Below are 18,799 nucleotides of genomic sequence, written 5' to 3'. Positions count from 1 at the left end.
CCGGACGGCCCCCATTTAAAGCCAGCCGCCTCCCCAGTCCCCCCGCCCTCTAGGCGGGGCCTCGGTTCTCACCCGGGCGGCTGCGCGGGCGCCTGGGGGCTTCACATGCCTAGCAGGAGCGCCCGGCACTGGAGCAAAAGTTTGCGCGCCGCTTGGGCCTCCAGGGCTGCTGAGCTGGGGCCCCGGGCGCGGCGCGCTCGCACGGGGCGCAGGGCGCGGTGGCTCCAGGCTGCGCCTGGCCGCGCGCGGGGCGGGAGGGGGGGCGGTACCCAGGGCCGAGGCGGGGGCGGAGGGCGGGGAAAGTCGCCTCCAGGCCGCCTGGAGGGACCGCTCGAGCCCCCCTCGAACCGTTGGCGGCTCCCCGCGCCGCCCCGGTCCCCGCCCTTGCCGGTGGCGCCGCGCGGCTGCCCGGGGCGCTGGGTGCCCGAGCTTTCCGCGCCTTCCGCCGGCCCCCGCGGAAGGCAGCGGCGAGAGGCGCCGGCCCGGAGCGGCGGCTCGGACAGCAGGGCCGCGGGCGGAGGCGAAATAAATAATGCACGAAAAAGGAAAACAGACGTGAGCGGAGCCAGAGCCTCGCCCGCCTCCCGCCCGAGGCTGCACTCCCGCCCGCGCTCCCCGCCGCCGCCGCCAGCGCCGCTGCAGTGATTCCTCGTCTCCATCTAGCGAGGCTATTGTGTATTGGGCGCTTAATAATTTATTTATTCACCCTGGAGGCCGAGGACTCCCAGTTCCAGGGGATCGTGCCCCTTGTTTGCCCTTCTCCCCGGTATATCCCGAGACTGCGGGAAGGTCAGAAGGTCTAAATTGTGGAGATGCCCTCTCGCTCTCCTTCCTTGCTGACTGCCCCCTTCGCCGCCAGTCACTGCCGGTGCCGGGCTAGGAGGTGCAGGCCGCCCCTCCCAAGGCCCTGCGCCTTGTCCTTGCTCCCCTTTGCAGTTCCGGGAGCGGGACCTGCGCTCAGAGACTCGGCTGCCTCTTGTAAGGAGTTCAGACGGTCCTAAGGAGAACCTTTGCGCCACTGCTTTTCTTCACCCATCAACAAACTGTTGGAGGCAAGATTATCAACAAGTCGGTTCTTCAGGAAGGAGCCGGGTTGCCTCTAGCTCAGACCATCTGCTCCTAGCAGTTGCACGGGCACCGGCAGGCGCTCTGCTTATCTGGTGGAAGCGCTTTGCAACGGCTTTGATTGATGCGGGGATTGGGGGTGGGGGGGGTTGTTTCCAGCGAGGGCCCCCATGCCTGGACCATCCTTTTTTTAGGTTGGGCGAGAGAACCAGGGGTTTAGGACACAGCGGAGGGTCAGACATCATAGCCAGCGCCCTGACTAAACATTTACTCAGCACCTTGTCTCTTCTCTGTGGGCGCCCTCCAGTCACCCCGCTGAAACCCACACTGTAAGTGTAAACTGTTTGCTCTGCAAACCAAGCTTCCAGACCCATCTCCTAGCGACTCCTTCATGCCAGAGCCTACACAGGGCTCTTCTCCACATCGACTTGGCAGGTCGGCACTGCCACCAGGGAGATCCTGAGGAACAAAAGTCTCCTCCCTTTCCTCCAAGAACCTGGGAGCTGGCCCAGGAGGCATTGAATCAGGCATTGTGCTGTTCTCTGGCTTTGCACCCCAAAAAGGAGAGGAAAGAAGGGAGACCCTGGAGAGGGCAATTGAGGCTTCCTGGACAAGATGGTCTGGGGGTGGAAGAACATGCCAAGCATTTTGGTAGCCGCCTGAGCAAAGATAGGGGACATTTATTCCTCCCTTCCTTCATTCCATTCATAGCGTTGAACACCTACTAAGGGCCAGACAGCATTGGATTTTGCGTATAGACCAGTGAACAAATGGGATACCTGCACTGTCAGGGAGGAGGGATGAGAAGGAAGTGATGGGGAGAGGGGATCTTACGTGACTCATGGACAGTTGGAAGAAAGGGAATGAAGCACAGAACTGGCCCACCCCAGAGGTCAAGTGACCCTGGGAGTTGCCGTGCTTTTCTGGCTTCAGCATGTCAAGGAATCTCACTCAGTAGGGGACTTCTGTCTTTAGGTATGACAACAGCTCTGCGGTCTATACCTGGAGTTCTTTGCCACTTGAAAATATTTAACACCACACACCTTTTAATTCATTTTCCACAACTCTGTGAGGTCAAAGTACTTGCCGCATTTGGAAAGTTCAGAGAAGTTTGTGACATACACAGAATCACACAGCTGCACTCTGGGATTCAGAAACACTAACCCCTCATTAGAACTTCAAGACTTTGGGAGAGCCTGGGCGGGTTTTGTGTATTTCAAAGCCCTCGTGATCAGTTCTGGTCTTCAGTATTCCTGTACTGGACCTCATTGAGGTACCTCTTGAGAGTCGCCTGGCTCCCATCTTCCTGGCCCACCAAATAACATGGAATGTCACAGCTTCCCTTGGGGAAGACCTCTGTTATAGACCTCTCATGCCATAGCAGGAGATAGGGCAGCCCTGGCTCCTGTCACTCACCCATCTGGATTCAGATGACAACCTACCCCAGGCACATGATGAAGGGAAATGGAGAAATGAGAGACAGAGACCAGGCAGAGACAACGCACAAGAGTTTATTTGTCAGAGCTGACAAATAAAGGCAGTCTCTCTACAGCAGAGAGAGACAAAACAGGTTTGAGTTCTGGGACTTTTATGGGAGAGGCTTAGAAATCAGAGCCCGGAGGGTCCTAATGAGGGTGGTTAAGGGTTGGGTTGGTGTGAGGGAGTGGGGACCCTTTCTCAGAAAGGCCCTTGGGTGGGAAAGCGTCACTTTTTTCTTAAACTGGCTGCTGTCACTTAAGATGGCTGTCCAGATGGTAAGCAAGGACCTTATATTCCCCTCTTTTTTATTTTTTTTGGGCCCCTTGGGAACAGGGACCTAGGTCAATCTTCTGTAACTGCTTCCTGCTGGGAAGGGGTGGCGTTTGAATCCCTCATTAGGGGTGCAGGATGTCCTTGGAAGGACGATGGAGGTTGATTGGTGCTGGAATGCTGTTCCCGGTGCCCCAATTTTTGGTGAGGAATTGGTATTCCTGTAACAAAAGCTGGTTTATAGTTTGATTAGAGATTTTTTGGAAGGCCTATGGCAAGGAGAGGGGTCAGGAAAGGAAGTGTCCACTGGACAAGGGGGTTACTTAGCCGCCATCTTCAGTAGAGGAGAGCTGTTGTTGGGGTTGTTTTAGCTTGTCCTTTACTATACCAGATTGATTGACATAAAAATAGCATTCCGCCTGTAGTTACAGACAAAGTCCACCTGTTTTGGTGGTAAAAGGATCAAGGCCCCTTCAATTCTGCAGAATCGAGCTGGGACTGTATGGTTAGTATGGTTGGAGCAAGTCTCCATGTGAGTCTTCTGGAAATTGGAATGGTAACTCCTGATAATGGTGCCCTGGGAGGAGAGTGCAGAATAAGGGAGGAGGCCAAAAATGAAAACGGGAAGGGTGGTACTCATGGTTCCACAGTGTCCTCGTGGTCCTCAGGGACGGAAGGAAGATGGGGGGTTCCGGCCTTGGAGAGATGCAGCTTGAGAGGGCCTGTGGGTCTCACTGTGAAAAAGGGCAAGAGGACTGTTTTAAATGGGAGTTGTGAACCCAATATGGGTACCCTCAAGGCGGGTCACCGAGGGAGTGGTAAGAATGACCCGATAGGGTCCAGTCGATTATGCAGAGAATTGTGAGAAGGGGTCCTGTTGGAGGGGGGCGGTTAAAAAGTACCAGGTCGCCAGGAGAAGGGGAAGAGGCAGAACCAGGCTTTTCCAGAACAGCATTGCTGTATTGCCAAAGAAGGTCCCCAATGTATGAAAGAAGGGGCCAGAAAAGATGAGGAGCCAGGGCCCTCCTGTACTTGGGAGGGGTGTGGGAGAGGCTCCTCCAGAGTTTCAATGCATGAATGGGTAAGAGGAGAAGAGGAGGAAGAGTCCGGAGGAGCGGGGAGGAGAGGAGCAGGCTTTAAAGGTGAACACGTGTGGAAGGTAAGACTGGGATCTCCCACCAGGGACACCTTGTATCTCTATACAAGGCGACAGGGGGTAGGGAATGCAAGCCCTGTAGGTGAGCAGTTCCTCTAGGTGGTGGGGAGCCAGGATGGGGGTGGGGTCCAAAGGTGAGTTTCTTTGACTTGTTAATGAGAGGCTGTGGCCAAGGTTGGTAGGCCAGGGGCCCACCCCTGAACAGTAGGGTCAAGACTCTTTTATAGATAAGCCCCAGGGGCAAAGGCTGGCCCAGCATGGGTTCCAGGACCCCTAGAGAAAAATCCCTGCTTTTCAGCCACTTAAAGGTGAAATGGGCCTGTGAGATCAGGGAGATAGAAAGTTTTGAAGTCATTCTTTTGTGTTGGAGTCAAGGGAAAAGTTAAGTTGACAGTTTTTTGGTTTTTTTTTTGGTCTTAGGCCTCTTATCCAGCCTGCTGAGTCTGCCCTTTGTATTTCAGTGTTAGCTTCAGTGTGGCCTTGGCCAGGGACATTGCTGCCCAGGGCTTTACAATGTACTGTGCCCATAGAAGCAGGGAGGAGGTTCTGCGTCCCTTGTTTGTCTAGAAGAAGGGTCTCTGGAGAATCCAGAGCTTTAGTGGCAAGTAGAAGCTGGCAGGGTGGTGGGCAGGAGGAGCCCAGGGAAGGCTAAGAGTGAGAAAGGAGAGAGCCTGCACATTGCCAGAATGCCAAGTGCCAATGTCTCGGCTTGGCACAGAATCACGAGCCACCACACAGCTTTGTAGGTTCAAACAGCAATTCTTTATTTCCGATCTCACACCAGCCTCCACACACGTTCAGGGGCAATTCCCAATATGTCCAATCCCAAATCCTACTCCACGAGGCTTTTTTCAAATCCCATTTGAATCTCACTGAGAACTCAACGGGAACAAGCAGCAGGAACACCCTAATCCCAGCAGCAATAATCTTCAACCTCAACTTCCCTAAAACTCCTATTGTCACGCCCTAAACCCAAGGAGGGAGATACTTCCTGCAGGAATACACCCTAATCCTGGATCCACCCTGGTGATTGAGCAGGGTCACCTTTCTCAAACACACAAGCAAGGTCGCAGCAAATTTCCAAGGCAAGTCCATTTAACATGGGGTACACTGGCAAGGATTACGATGCGTCATACCTACTTGGTAATGGCCCTCAGCAGCATATAAGGTGTTTCCTGCCATTTTCCTGAGCGCTTGCAAACATTGTGAAGATTCCATAAAGCACTGGGATCAAAGGTGCCATTAGGTGGCCATTATTCAAGTCATAGAAGGGCCATGACTGAGTGGAGGGTTGAATTACTCAGGAGCCAGACGGAGTGGGGCTAAGTGGGCGAGGGGACAGCCGAGAGGTGAGTCGGGGGGATTCTGGATTGGGAGTTCCCCATGGTGAGTTGGAGTGCTGGAGTGGCAGGAGGCAGGCGTCGCCGGCTCTAGGACAAATCAGAGTGAGAGAGGGGTCAACATTGGAAGGGGTGGTCACCACCCAATTCACTGGCCCCAGGGCTGAAGCCTTTCTGGGACTGAGAGAAGGGAGTCGTCACCTACTATTTCCCTAGTCCCGGGGTTTGCCCGTAGAGAGTCTTGTTGCCTGGCCAGGGCTTTCGTGAGCTCTGCTGAGGAGCTGAGAACCAAGACCTGAGAGTGAACTTGCCCAGCGGAAGGGACGGGAAGGTCGAGAGTCTTGGTGCTGGGCCAAGATCTAGGTTAACTTTTGTCGCTAGAGAGGAGACTTGTCACTGCCTCTCCAGGGAGGGGGAGGGAAGGGGAAGGCCAAGTCTTCTCCCCAAATGGGGCCAGAGTGTGGATGAAGAAGAAGAGCTCCGGGTGAATGGCAGAAGGTGTGTGCTCACTGTCCTGGGCCCTCAGGCCAGGATCCCAAAGCATCCCAAATCACCGAGGGGAGAGCAAAGCTGATGGGGTGATCAAGGCTGCTCTGCAGAGAGAGGGCAGCGGCAGCAAGGAGGGACAGCAGGTGTTGTGATTGGGCCAGAAAATGGAGGGGGGTTTGAGGTGACCTGAATGGCCTCGTGGTGTGAGGCGATGCCAGCCAGTAGGGTCCACCTGGGAACGGGTAACGGGAAGGCACTGGCAGATGGAATAGAGGACGGTCCTAAGGTGAGGGTGAGGATCAGGGGAGCAGCAGGTGAGTCTGGATGGAAGTATATACGAGGGGAGAAGGAAAGCGTCACCCCCAACTTTGTAAGAATGTCCCTTCCCATAGGGGAACCGGGCACTGTGGAATGACCAGAAAGGAGGGGTAAAAATTAGCCAAAAGCGCAAACAAGGCTGAGTGTCTGTGAGGGTTGTAAGGTTTGCCCTCTACCCCACAACAGAGGTCATAGAGCGAGTGGTAGCCCCAGGACTCCTTGAGGACTGAATATGTAGCCCCAGGGTCTAGGAGGAAGGAGACAGGCCCACCTGAAATGCACAGTTACCCTGGGTTCCCGCGGAGTGAAGGGACTGGTCAGTGATGGGGACCTGGGCCTCCCCAGTCCTCTGTAGTCAGTCTTAAGAGTTGGAAAGGGGAGCCAGAAGGGCTGGGTGGCTGGGAGCCACAAGAACTTGGGGACAGTCAATGGCCCACTGTCCCTCCTGATGGCATTTAGGACAAGGGCCCGTAGGCTTGCAAGGCTTGGGACATGTACAAGCCCAGTGACCCAGCTGACCACATTTAAAACAGGGTCCAAGTGGTCCTGAGGGATCCTTCCGTGGGCCAGTGGAACCAGGGACAGATGCTGAGGCTGGACAGACAACTTGAGCGAGCATCTGATATTTCTGCTCCCAGGCCTTCTCCTCTCTCCCGTTATACACCCTAAAGGCCACTCCCACCACCTCAGCTTGGGGAGTTAGGGGCCCCCTCTCGAGGTGCCTTAGTTTGGCCTTAATATCGGGGAAACTCTGGGAGAAAGAGCAGTCATGAGAGTTGTCTCCCATCTGGAGTCTCGGGGTCCCGATTAGTATGTTGTAATAAAGCCTCGGTCAGGTGGTCTAGCAATGCTGAAGGGTTTTCACTCTTATCTGGGAAGATCTCCTGGAGCCTTTCACAATTGATAGCCATAGGGGCGGCCTTTCTAAGTCCTGCCAGGAGGCGAGTAATGAATTGGTTTCTACTAGTTACTCCTCCAGGCGAATTATAATCCCACTGGGGTCCTGATTGGGATCCCGTCAGTGCCTACTGGATGGGCAGCGGAGGTCTGACGTCCCCGTCAGCATAATTTCTAGCTTGCTCCCAAACTCACTGTGCTCCTCGGGCAGGAAGGAGGGTGTTAGACAAGATCATATGGACGTCAGGGAAGGTCGGATCGTGATGGGTCAGACACTGAGACTCTTTGATATGTGCACTTGAAGTGGGACTTGAAGAAGTATAGGACCCAAGCTCCTTTTCTATTGTGAAAGATTTGACAAAGAGAAAGGCACCTGAACCCGGATTACACCATCTACCCAGCCACCTCGAGTAGAGGACACAGAGATGCAGGCTGGGCAGCGGCAGCCCATGAATGTGTGGTAGGAGGACAGGAGGGCGGAGGGGCCCAGGGGACAGTGGCCCAGAGGCTTCATTAGAAAGAGAATCGTGGCAGGGCAGGGGTTCATCCGCTGGGTCGAAGGAGAAGGAGTCCTGTGCCGCAGTCTGGCTGGGCACAATTCAGGAGCCACTTGTCAAAAGAAACAAACTTTATTTTTAAAACTACAAACGCCAAACAAAACAGCTCCTCAGGAAAAACCCTCAGAGCCCAACTGCCACCACCGGCTTCCACACGCCTCTCCCACACACCAACCACCACCTCCCACAATCCTCCTGCTCTTGAGGCCGATTGGCTAGGTCGCGTGGGCGGAGCCAAAGAAGTCCCCCAATGAGCAGTTCCGTAGTCTGAAGGGCAGGGAAACAGCCCAATGAACATCACCGCAGAGGAGCCAATCAGCTAGATGTTGCTGGGGCCACTGTGAGCCAATCATCAGCCGGCAGCTGGAAGTTTGCTGGGGCCCCTTTGGCTGTGGCTCTCAACAGTCCTGGGTAGGATCTTCTGTCCCTTTGGAAGCAGACTTAGGGGAGGTGAGAGCTCAGAGGACTTGTGCAGGAGTTGCAGAGAGAGGGCTTGGAATGCAGAGAGGAGAAGACTGAACATAGGATATCTCTTTCCATTTTCCAGAACGCTCACAATAGTTGAAAAGGCCTCTGGTAATATTGGTGCCATTAAGTGGCCACTTAGAGTCATTGTCCAAAGGATACAGAGGCCAGGTCTGATTGCACAAGTGGATAAGTTTTGGGGGGTTTAGGTCCAGGGTGAGAGAGCTCAAAACCCAGGACCCAAATAAAAGACCACGTATAGACCCAGTTGACAGTAGGGATCAGCCGTAGCTATGAAAGCTGTGGCTGGGGGTGCCTCCAACTACACAGTAGCCCCAGGAGTGCCAGATGTTCAACAGTCACTTCCTGGGACCCATAGGTCATTTAGGTCGACTGGAGACAGGGGTCTTACCTGCAATGTCCAGTGGTGGGTGCAGAGAGGGCGTTGGGCAGAATGGAGGGCCTGGTCCCACGAGAGAATCAGGATTGGAGCCCAGGGATGCTCAGTGATCTTTGAAGAGGGGAGTGGGCACACCGGGGAACCGGATCCCAGGTTTCAGCACCAAAATGAAGGAAACTGAGGAATGAGAGATGGGTAAGTGAGAAATGAAAGACGGAGGCCAGACCCACAAGAGAGTTTACGTGTCAGAGCTGACAAATAAAGGCCATCTCCCTAGGGGAGAGAGGGGCAAAACAGGCTTGGGTTCTGGTTATGGGGCAGGCTCAGGAATCAGAGCCAGGCGGGTCCTGATGTGGGCCGTTAGGGGTTGGGTTGGTGTGAGGGAGTGGGGAGCCTGTCTCAGAAAGGCCCTTGGTGGGAAAGAGAAACTTTTTCCTTAAGCTGATGGCTGCCACTTAAGATGGCCATCCAGATGCTAAGCAAGGACTTATACAGGGGACCCGCTAACGGGGGCCACCTGGTAACACTACTCCAAACCATAAGGGAGCTAAACTTTGAGGCAAACTTTAGACAATGAAAGACAAGACATGAAGCCAGAATATGGACCCCAGGGTTCCTCTTGGTCAGGAGATGGCCAGTGGGGGTCACTGAGGAATGGCCGTGCTTTCTTCTGAAGATGTGGTCAGCTGCATGAGGTCCCTTCTTAGATTCACTTCCCTCTTTCCTTTCTGACTTCCCCTCCCCCCCTTACTGTGGTTGCTGGGACTTTATCCCTCGATTAAGGGTAAGCCAGTGTTCTAGTCAGTTTTCCCGGAGGACAGAGCCAGTAGAATGGAGTTATTCAATGGGCTCAGATGGTCAGGGGCTGGATAGTCCCAGGATGGCTGTCTGTGGACTGCAGAGCCAGGGAAAGCGGTGGCTGCTCAGTCCACAAAGCTGGAGCGTAAGAACAACAGGGACCCGTGGTACAGCCCTGGGGCTGGTGGCCTGGAAGCTCCCTGGAGACTGGTGCTGCAAGTTCTTGTTCAGAGGCTGCAGATTCTGAGTGTGAAGTCTGTGGTCTGTGGAGGTAGCAGGAAGAGCAGAGCTTCCACACTCAGAGGAGCTTCCCCCTTCTTGCACTCTGTTTTTTCCGGGTTCTCGGCCTATGGGGTTGTGCTGCTGGTGTTCAGGGCTGGCCTTCCCTGCTCGACATGTGAGAGGGTCTGGAAGCACTTCACCGACACACCCAGGGATGTGCTTTATCAATTTTCTAGGCACCTCTCGATTTAGTCAAGTTGACAACCAAGGTTAACCATCCCAGCAAGCAAGCTTGGCCTCAGGCTGTGTCTCCTAAGGAACAAGGACAATGGGTACCCCAGGAGGCCCTGAAAAGTAGGCATCCAGGAGGGGATGTCAGGGTGGGAGATTCCGTCCGTCCATCAGCCATGGGGCCCCCACAGTTGATGGTAAGCCGGGCTGCACTCGGTACGCAGTGACCAAAGCTTCCTGCAGCTAACTGGAAGGAAACACAGGTAGGGAGCCAAGTGCTACAGGTCAAGCCCATGCTGCTGCCCCGGCCCAGTGTGGGAGACGTGATGATCAGAAAGAAGGACCATGGGGTCATCTAGGTGGCTTCTTCTGATGGTGCTGGAAATCTTGTGAAAGTTGCTCAGAGAAGCAATTTTCCAACTCAAGCCCTGCTTTGGGGAAGTTTTGAGGCCGCCACCAATATCCAGGAGACAGACTGTTCTAGAAATGAAGCTCAGGATCTGAGCATAAGCGTGGCAAAGCTGGAAAAGAGACTGAGCCACATAGGGATCTGATGTCCAAGTCGGGGCTCTCATAGAGAAAGAGTTGGGCTTCGTTATCCTGAATAGAGACATTTGGTGAAGTCTAAAAATTTGGGGCCCCCAAAGCCCCCAAAGCCCCCCAACCCTCTGTATCGTAGAAGTGACTCTCTCCCAGATGAGCAGTTCCTCTTGGTCCAGGCACCACAATGACCTCATGAAGGCAGGCACCTTGAAGATGGCACTTGTCTCATGACAATAGCCTCCAGTAAATAAGATGAGAAGTCAGATTTTTTTTTTGGAAAAATAATGAGGGAAAGGCCAGAAGGCCCAGAGAGCAGACACTGTGATCACAAGACTGAGATCCCATCCCTTGCCTACGTTCCCCGGGAGGAGAAAATGTCCTTTGGGAAGGCATAAGAAGAGCCCTGGCGAGGGGCACCTGTAGGAAGTTCACTGACGGCTGTCTTCTGAGGTCTGGGTCTGACAATGGGAAATGGTGAGAAATTCCCTCTTTTGTATCAGAGGAAGTCAGGCAAAGGCAAAGGCCAGGCGGCCCCCCCAGTCATAGGAGACACAGGGAACATATTTATCTCACTAGGCAGAAAGGCCGGGTGGCCATGAGGGTTCCGTGAGCCAGGGATCCAGGCTGACAGATGGTGACGTGACTAGCGTGAGACAAATGGAAAGCTGACCAGGGTGTTGCTTGGTTTGTATAAACATTTTTAAAATCCACAGAGTAAGAGCAGAAAGGTGACGTCAGCTACTGTAACGGACCCTTGTCTAGGTTGGCCCGTAGCTTGGAACCCATTGAAGGAAAAGGAGGCTGAGTTTCTTCAAAGAGGCATCAGGACAGTCGGGAACGACAGCACTCCAACATGCGACAGAGGGGTACACTTAGGACCCGTCTCCAGTAGGTCCCAAAGCAGCAGGTAAGTGGCTGAAATAGCTGGCTCAGCTTCCATGTCACTCACTCTGCTGAAGCTCTTCCTCAACTTACACCTTTAGCCTTCAACAGTAGTTCCAGGGGACAGTCTGGTGGAGGAGGAAAGGAGCACGTTGACACGATGCATTGGTGTTAGGAGGAGGAGTGACCAAGGTGCAGACATGTACTCACTGCCAAGAGGGTGCCAACAATGAGTTGGATAGGGTGACCCAGCCTCTCCCTTTGGCCATGCCGGAGCCTCCCTGAATGATGAGGTGGTCTTTCGAAGGCTCAGCCGTGTCATCAGCTCAGAGACAACAGCTTACAGGGTCAGAGCACTGTCCTCCTGGACATGGTGTCAATAATGTCTCCAGTATCTAGAAGACGAAGTTAGGTGGAGTCCCCCGAGTCCAGCTGCCAGTGAGATGCCTGCAGGATCTGGGATTCCTGCTCCTGCAACCAGACTCCAACTCCAGAGGGTTCGAGGTCCTATCTCTTAGATGGCTTCACTTCCACTAAGGAATGCAATCAGGCTCCACTAAGCTGGAGGCTGTGACTGACCTGGGCACCTTGGGCTTCTCATGCCAAAGGACCAGGAGGAGTTTCTGTACTGGTAGGTGTGGGAGCTGGGGTTGTTTTCCTTCCATGGGTGCAGGGTCTGGTGCTGAGGACCAAATTGTATCACCTCAAAGTACAGGTGTTGGGGCCCTCACTCCCAGTGTGATGATATTTAGAGACGGGGTCCATGGGAGTAATCAAGGTTAAGTGAGGTCATAAGGATGGGCCCCTTTCCAATAGGACAGTTGTCCTTTTAAGAGGAAGAAAGACTAGAGCTAGCTGTCCACATCTGTCTTTCTTTTCCCAGTCAGAGGTGGCTGTCTCCAGGCCAGCAAGAGCGCTCTCACCAGAAAGGCCCCCCCTGGGTCTCAGCCTGGGATGTCCAGCCTCCAGAATTCCTGTGGCTGGCCGGCCTGAGGGCTTTTGTTATGGCACAGAGAGTCTGGGACTCCCCCGGGGCTTCTCTGCTTGGTGACAACCACGACCAGGACATGACCTCTATACCGTCCCGGTAAGAACCCCGGACAGTTGAAGAGCTGGCCCTGGGAGTCCAGAATGGAAGATGGGGGGGGCGAGGAGAAGATGAAGAATGCCAGCCATGGCCCGAGGGCGAGCTGGGGCCTGGGACTCTGCCTTACTTGACTCTTCCTTTCGGTCTTTTCTTAGGACGTTATAAATGACCTCTTCAAAAATGGGACTTGTCCCTCACTCTCACATTGATGGCATTTTGTTCTTCAGTTAGATCCAGATATCCCGGGAGGGTGGGAGCACCATGTCTCGGTCCACAGAACCGGGCGATTTAGAAAAGAAGAGGTTTACTTTGGCTTGTGGTTTTGGAAGCTGAGAACATGGCACGGGCACCTTCTCAGCTTCTGATGACAGCCTGGTGGCAGAAGGCACGCTGCAATGCATAATCCATGTGGCCCTGGGGGAAACGAGAGAGCACCAAGAAAGCCCAGCCTGCCTCTGCTACAGCCCACTGGAGTGGGGACGTTCACTCCCCACGAGGTGGTGCCTTGGCCTGATTACCTCTTCAATGTCCCCCCCTCTGCCCGACACTCACTTGGAGGAATTAAGCCTCAGCAAGAGTATGGGAGGGATGAACCGTGTTCAGACTCGCAGAGTGCTGGGTGATCGGGATTTCATGGGCCCCAGAGGTTGGGACCAAATGCATCACATAAAGGAACACCGTGGCAACAGGCTATTTCCTATCTGGAACATCTGTGTAACTGCAGAGGATTGAAAGAGGACCTGGGCTCTGGGGATGGGAGGTGGCTCAGTGGTGAGCGCTCGCCTAGCACGTGTGAGGCTCTGGGTTCGATCCTCAGGACCACATAAAAATAAATAAATAGATAAATAAATAAATAAATAAATAGATAGATAGATAAAGGTCCCATGTCCAACTATGACTAAAAAATATTTTAAAAAGAACCTGAGAACCTGGGCTCTTGAGTGGCAGCGCCTGATTCTCACTAATTGATTTCTGGAGAATTCCCTAAACCATCAAGCCTGACTGCTCTCCCCTGTCAATCATGGATTAGAAGAGTATTAGACATAACTGGACCACAGAGAGGGGGAAGGATTAACTGAGTTAATTGATATAGCTTAGCATATTGTAAGTGCTCAAAAAGAAGGGAGTCATCTCTAATTATCTTGAAGGGTAGAGGGGTGGAGATGCGACCCTCTTGCAAGCATGCCAATCAACATCAGGGATCTTTTTGAGGAAAACACAAAGGAAAAAACACTTTTGACCAGTAAAGGAGTGCTCATCATCCAACCTTGAAACTGTGCAAGCTGATTATTTTTTTGAAAGGAAGCAGTTGAACATGCAGTTATTCAGGAAGACACGGGTGTTATTCAACCTCGCAGCTTGAATTGAATTAACTCCGTAATTGCAAATGTCACCACTTACAGGTTGGCTGAGTCTGTCTGGAGAAGGTATTTTCCTGATGAGTCAAGGAGGAGGAGCCCAAGTCTCTCCTGGGCTTTGATGGAGATGTCACTGGTTCTCAGGTTGGTCTGGACCCCTGCAGTAGCCTAAGGGCTGGGCAGGATGATTCCCAGGACCTGGGAGGGCAGCTGTGCTTTGCCTCAAGCTGTGAGTTCCTTCTCTCCTCACCCACATCTTGGTCTAGGTCTTTGAGGGCTGGAAAGAGTCAGGTAGAGGCCCATATTTTAAACTTTACTTGAAAACGAGCCGTATCTTCCCTCTTGTCATTTTTTCATTTGGGGCGAAAATGCCAGGTTTGGGCTCACTTCATTGTCCAAGTCACACCCAGTCCCATTTTCCTACATCAAGAGAGTCCTAAAAAATAAGAACCAAGAGAACATTAGGTTGGAGCCACTCGACTGGCTGCGGCTTTGTCTAAGATGGACCGAGGTCAGCCCCATGGGTCAGTCAGAAGCCACCAGCAAGGAGATGGTCCTACTTGTCAATATCGCCTATTCTAATGGGGGAGAGGAAATAAATGGAGCACTAAGCTGCAAACAGGGCCATTAGTCAGCTCTTTCCCTGCTGTGACCCGAAAAGAACCCAAGTTTATTGGAGGCTCACGGTTTCAGAGGTCTCAATCCACAGACAGTTGGCTCCATTGCCCTGGACCTGAGATGAGGCAGGACATTATGGCAGACGGGTGTGGAGGAGGAGAGTGCCCCAGGACATGGCCTCCAGGAAGCAGAGAGAGAGTTTTTCTCATCAAGAACACAATACATAGCCCAAAGGCACCCCCCAGTGACCACCTCCTCCAGCCACGCCCTGCCTGCCCACCGCCACCACCCAGTTCATCCCTATCAGGGATTAATGCACTGATTAGGTTAGACTCTCCTAACCTCTAAACCTCGCATTGCCTCCCACCTGAACCCTGGTGGCCACCCCATCTCTAAACCCTAACGTCTTCCCTGCTTAGCACTCCTCAGAAGACTCCCTAATGCAGCCCCTCGGCAAGCCCCCTTCTGCCCCTGTGCCTTACACTCCAGGGCTTGCAGTTCCCAGCGAGCATCTTGCACTTCCCACCTCTCTGCCTAGAATCCCCGATCCTCTGGTGGACTTCGCTAATCCTTATGCGGTCCTGTCTCCCTCTCTATCATGGCACCTGTCACAGTGTTTTAGGCAGGTTTTGTGTCACTGTGACCAGAAGACCTGACAAGAACAATCAGAGGAGGAAAAATTCATTTTGGCTCATGGTTTCAGAGCTCTCTGTCCATAAACGGCTGATCCCAAAGCTCTGGGTCCGAGGAGAGGCGGACCATCATGGCAGAATTGCATGGAGGAGGAAAGCAGCTCAGGACATGGCAATCAGACACAGAGAGAACTCCTCTCATCAGGGACAAATACAAACCCCAAGGCCACCCCCCTAGTGACCTCTGTCCTCCAGCCATACCCTCCTTGCCCACAGTCATCACCCAGTTAATCCCTATCAGTGGATTAATCCACTAAATCATGACTCTCGTCATCTAATCATTCAACCTCTGAATGTTCGGGCATTGTCTCCCACATGAGCATATGAGGACACCCGACCGCTACATCATAACAATCATGGACTCTAATTATGCAATTGTGACATGGTTTGGATGTGGCCTGTCTCCCCAGTGTTAGTGTGTTGGAAGCTTGGTCTCAGAGTGGTGATGTTAAGAGGTGGTGGGAACTTTAAGAGGCGGGGTTTAGTGAGAGGCAGTTAGGTCACTGGGTCACTGGTTTAGTGAGAGGCAGTTAGGTCACAAGGATTAAGGGAATTCTTGTGAGGCCTTGAGTTGTCATTGTGAAAATGTGTTATTATTAAAAAGTGAGACTGAGCCCTCTCTGCTCTCTTCCTCTTACAATGTCATTGCTCTCATACATACTCCCACATTGATGTCATCTGCCATTAGGACCTCACCAATGGGGATGCCTGATCTTGGTTTTTTGCCCTCCAAAACGGTAAGCTAAAGAAACCTCTTTTTTTTTTTTTAAATAAAGTGCCAGTCCCAGGTGTTTCATCATACCAACAGAATCTAGAGCATGTGAGGTCAGGGAGCTGGTAAACATTGGTGATTGTGGAAAAACCTCTGATTTTGGTGCCAATTGAATCTGGATCAAATCCAGGAAGTCCTCTTAAGCTCTCTGAGCCTGAGTTTCCCTGACTGTAAAATGAGCATGCTGGTATGCACCTGGCTGGATCCTAGTGGGGAATATCAGAAACAGTTCCAGTTTCCAGCCCAGACCTTCACAGAGCAGGCCCACAAGAGGTTGGGTCCACCTTATCTAATGGCCGGTCCATCTCTTCCCCTGGTGGCGAGAGCCTTGTGGTAGGAGGTCTGTTTATTCGTCTTTGAGTTTGGACATCTGGCACCACCTAGTACAGAACAGGAGCTCCACAAGGGTCTGAGAGCCACTGATGAGGCTTAATTAACTGGAATCGAGTCCCCCTCCCACCTTGCCTTTTCCATATCCCCCGTGAATCCTCCTCCAGTCTCCTTGCTATTTCTCAAACCCACGGACCTGGGACCTGGCTGTTCCTTCTGCCTAGAAAGCTCCATCCCAGCTCTCCCACCTCCTTCGGTGTTGGCTCACCTTCACTTTTTCAACAAGACCCACTGCCGTGCTTTGACTATTCTGCCCCCTCCAAATCCATGCCTTGGAAAATTTACCCCCAGTGCTGCAGTGTTGGGAGGGAGCTGAGGGCTCTCCTCTGGTGTTAATGCTGCGATGGAAAGGGCTTTCTCAGTGGGTTTGCTCCCTTCTGCTCTTCCGCCAGGTGAAGAGCAGTGTCCTTACTCTCTGGAGGGCAAAGTATCCAGGGCACCATCTTGGAAGTGGAGCTGGGCCTCACCAGACACCAACCCTGCCAACTCCTTGACTTGGACTTCTCCATCTCCAAACCTGTGAGACAGAAATCTTTATTCTTTATAAATCATCCAGTCTCAGGCATTCTGTTACAGCAGCACAAAACAGACCAAGACACCTGCTCTGACTGCCCTATTTAAAATTCTGGCCCACACCCACTGGCTCTCACTATTCTCCTTCCTTTACCTCCACCTGCCCCCACGCCTAGTCTTACTTACTACTTTCTAACGCACACATTATTTTCCTTTGTCTATGATGGGTCTCCCTCTCTAGAAGGTAAACCCCAGGAGGGCAGGCTTTGGGCTCTGCTGCTTATTGTCTGGAGTGGACACTCTGTGTCCTGTGTCCATCTAGTTGTAGCAGCAGCCTTGATGGGCAGTTCCTCTGTACATGGGCTCCCCCCACCGACCTGCAAAGCAGCTGCTACAGGGTCTCTCTGCCTTTCTGCCTGAGAGCCCAGGAAGCCCACTTAGCAGGCAAAAACTGGAATTGTGGGGTGGGGGGCCACCACCCAGGGGAAGTTCTGAACGGTGGTTTGTTCCCACCACTCCTTGGGGGGACAGTGGTGTGGTGTTCGATGACCCACAGCAGAGCTACTCTAAACACAGCTCACTGGTTCTCCTCCCACCCACCGCATTCTCTGTGCCTGCCCCCTTCCTGCTTCTGGGTTCACGCCCCACATAAATCCCCTGCACCCAAGTCATTGTCTCACATCTGCTTTTAGGAGAAATCAAACCAAGAGACCCAACACGCTATTCCGGGAGCAAGAATCCCCAGCTCGCCCCGCAGTGGCCAGTCCATATTTGCTGAAGGAACGTGGAAGGCGGTTTGCAAAGTCCTACATTTTGCGTTTCGCCTCACGATTTGCTGTGTGGGTGACTTGATCTGAGGGGGAGCTGGCTGCATTCTGTCTCTTCGTGTTTACAGTAGGATTTTCACGGAGTGGCTTCTGCCTGGAAACCTGTCTGGTTTGACTTTGTAGATTTTTCCGGGAACGAGGGCTTTGCCATTTACTTTAGTCAGAAATGTCATAAGCGCACGCGAGCGTGGGGATCCGCTGCTCAGCCCGCGATGACCGCCAGGCACCCAGCTGTTATCCATGACTTTTTAAAGAGCACCCCTTCTTCAGGGTGTGACGTGGAGTGGATTTGGTCGGAGGGTCCCTGAAATTCCGAGAAGATCACCCTTGCTCACTTAGGCCCTCAACGAATAGGCATTAAACGCAAATTCTGTGCCAGGCCCTGGGCACTGGGGTGGAATTGCCTGAAACCAGGGCTCTGTCCTACCCCAGGAGCCCCGGCCTGGCGGGGAGTCAAGAAAGGAAAGGGATGGTCATGACACAGGATGGGCTGGGAATCCCGTGCCCTCTCCTAGGAAGGCCTTACCCTCTGCCTTCCCGGCAGAGTCTGCCCATCCGTCAGATCCAAGGCGCAGCCCTCAGTGCAGGTGGCACCCCTCCCCCAGGGCCTCCCAGTGTGGCGGGCAGCCTGTCTGCAGGGACTTGCTCAGCTGCCCTTTAACCCTTTGAGGCTGGTGACCTGGGAGAAAAACATCTCCACTCTGGTTTCCAACAGCTGGGTTTGCACCCTGGGGCTGACCTGTCCTGTTCTTGGGCATGGCTGGACCAGAGATCCCGAGAGTGTGAGGACTGAGGCTGTGGGAGGGAAAGGTTGTGCCCAGCTGGGCCTGCGAGCCCAGCAGAGATTTCCAGGAGGCACTCAGGGGCCTGTGGGGCAGCGCTGGCTGTTTAAGCACGACAGTGACATTCGACATTTGTGGTATCCATAGTCCACTCTGGCAGCAGCGAGGAGTGGGGTGCAGGATGGGGTGTGGCCAGGGAGAGGCCGGTGAGCTGAGTGCCCAGGGGGGAGCCTGGACGTGGAGTCACTCCCTCAAGGTTTGAATAACAGCCTCTATCCATCTGTCTGGTCCTGGACGGTCAGTTAAATTCCCCGAGCCTCTGTTTCCTCATCTATAAAATGAGGATGATAAATACCATCACTTGCCTTGCCTGGGAACATCACAAGAGAACAGGGAGGAGAGGGCGTCTTGTGGACTTTAAAATACTAAGTAAGGACCAGACGGGGTCAGCAACACCTAGAGAAGGGGCTTACGCATGGCAGAACTCGCCTTCTCACTCTGGGAAGAGGAATACCAGTCGAGGACAGTGCTCCACAGAGCAGGGTTCAGGCACTTTCCAGCCAGAAGATCCACCATCTGCAGCCTGTAGGGTTCTGTGTACCCTGTGGTCCAAGACAGCTGCTCAAACCCCAGCCCTCGTCCAAACTC

Source organism: Urocitellus parryii, chromosome 6, assembly GCF_045843805.1.
Source record: "Urocitellus parryii isolate mUroPar1 chromosome 6, mUroPar1.hap1, whole genome shotgun sequence".
NCBI lineage: Eukaryota > Metazoa > Chordata > Mammalia > Rodentia > Sciuridae > Urocitellus > Urocitellus parryii.
The sequence above is the reverse complement of the archived record's forward strand: the minus strand, read 5'-3'. Positions refer to the sequence as shown.